General features: G+C 50.9%; 1 pseudogene across 1 annotated transcript in view; it reads right to left on the bottom strand.

The window, feature by feature from the left end:
- Window positions 1-251: 251 nt before the first annotated feature.
- LOC101564400 overlaps window positions 252-2,175 on the bottom strand; it is a 21,234-nt pseudogene continuing 19,310 nt past the window's right edge. The window contains exon 2 of the transcript XR_001117334.2: window positions 252-688. The product of XR_001117334.2 is annotated as an N-alpha-acetyltransferase 50 pseudogene (transcript). The remainder of the gene's footprint in view (window positions 689-2,175) is intronic.

Raw genomic sequence — 2,175 nt, forward strand, 5'->3', positions numbered from 1 at the left:
TTAAGGCACATTATAATCGTCTCTTTGCTTGACCACATTTTCACGAACTTTTAATTTTTGCAAAATAAAAGTAAACCTCTCCAACCTGTGAATATTTAAGTAAGTTACCCTATGTTTTCTTCATAGTAGTTTCACAAGTTAGTTGCTATCAAAATATTTTATTTCAATTTTTTTCCAGTTGATAAATTTTATTTTTTTGTTTTGCTCTGTTTTGGCATTATTTAAAATGTTTATGTATCTTAACTAGCTGGTCAAGATTCACTTACAAATCTGAATGCCACGAACCGCGAAAGCTTAGCAGCTAGCGAAAGGCGCCATGTGCGGCGCTGGACCTGGACGCGCAAAGCGACGCGGCCGGATCCTGCGCGCGCCTGCAGCCCGGTGCGAGCGAGCGAGCGAGCGCCCGCGGCCTCGGAGCAGCCCTGCGCGTGACAGCCGCCGTGCACCGGCCGCCTGGGCGGCGGGAAGAGAAGTTCTGCCTCAGCCAGCGGCCGCAGGCACAGCCAGGCGGGTGGCGCTCCTGGGCTGCCGGGGTTGCGCCGGCCGCGCTCGCGGTGGGCTCGGGACAGGACGGCGGCGTGCAGCGCAGCGCGGGGTGTCGGTCGCCAGCAGACGCGCGCGGCAGCCCGCGGGCAAGAACACCGCGCTGCTCGTGTTTCTATGCCGGCAGCCTGTGACTTGGCTCGGCCTGCTGTGCCGGTTCAGCTCAGGTAGCTTTTCTCTTTCACGGTGTCCAAGTCAGTGCTGCGCTGGGAGCCCCGACGGGCGCCGCCCTCAGCCTCACCCTCCTTTCCTGTGCCCTCCCGCAAGCAAGCAAGCGCGCCGTCCCCGCACAGGTGCTCATGGTTACAGGGCGTGTGTCACAGCGGGCCCTCCGCTGCAGCCGCGCTCCCGCGCTTTCTACAGAAGTGTGCAATGCTTTATCGCACAGGAAACAGGAACAGGCCTGTTGTTTCTCTTTTATTTCGGACCCTGGGCACAGACAGTATTGAATTTTTAAAAATTCATCTGTGTCAGGCTAGGCTAGGATATGATCTATGAGTTGTTACAAAAGGGAACAACAGGGATATCACATGGTGTTCGTCTAGAAAAGGGAAGACTGGGTCCACTAGAGCCTGAGCGGTCACTGCGCTCAGGCAGTCTGACCCTCCACACATGCAGCCAGGAGTGCTGGATTTGTGGCTGTTGCGGGATACGTCTGCACTCCAAAGAGTGGTCCTGTCACCCCCAAAAGACTTTATTTATTTATTTAATTATGTATGTATTTTAGGGAAGGGTCTACAGGGTGTTCAGGATCTCACTACTAGCTCAAACTCGTAGTGATCCACTTGTTTACAGCCTCCCAAGAGCTGGGATTACAGGCATGTGCCACCACACCCTGTCTCAATCTCAGCCTCAACGCGCCCCCGGGGGTGGGGTCGGCACAGCAGGCCCGAGATGGAACCCCTGGCCCCTGAGCTGGCTTGCAGGAGATTTAATGCATTTAAACATCCGAGAGTACTGGATTATGTCTTCTAGTAGATGTGTACAAGCAAAAGTTGGGCACCTGGCTCCACAGGCTCCTGCTGTCCCTGTCAGGCCACTCAGGCACACAGCTCCACTCTCTCACCCACAGACGGAGCTCGTGACCATGCCCCACACACACCTGGAAGGGCGCTCCAACTGCATCAGCGTCAGCTCTCTGGGAAGAGGAAGCCAGTTGCTTCTGCAATTCCAAAGTCGACGACTTCCATTTATCCTTTAAACGAACTACTTAATGAAGGTAGGTGTCATTGGAAAGGCCTTAAAATAAAATATGGATCATTTTTATAATTAAAAAAGTTAATGATTTCAAAACTATTTTATGCTTAATGCAAAAAATTTAGAAAGTTGGAAAATACTAATAAATAAAAGATTAATTACTTCCCGTTTTTAACATATTGGCATACTTTTTCCAGGCTTCCATATTCATCAACATCTAGGTGCACATAGTCATTCATTTTGTTGTTCATCCATTCGTGATGCTATAGGCAATATTCTAGGTGTCTGGGATTGTTGACGTCTGGCCGAAGATGTCTCCTCCCCCAGCCCATATATTTCACTCTGTTAGGTGCCCAGGTAACAGTTCTGATTACAGTTCCTGTTACTTTTGTTTCCTACAAAGGGCCAGTCACTACGATGCACAGCTGGTCACTG

The sequence above is a fragment of the Octodon degus genome, unplaced genomic scaffold (genome assembly GCF_000260255.1).
Source record: "Octodon degus isolate 3935 unplaced genomic scaffold, OctDeg1.0 scaffold00174, whole genome shotgun sequence".
Taxonomy (NCBI): domain Eukaryota; kingdom Metazoa; phylum Chordata; class Mammalia; order Rodentia; family Octodontidae; genus Octodon; species Octodon degus.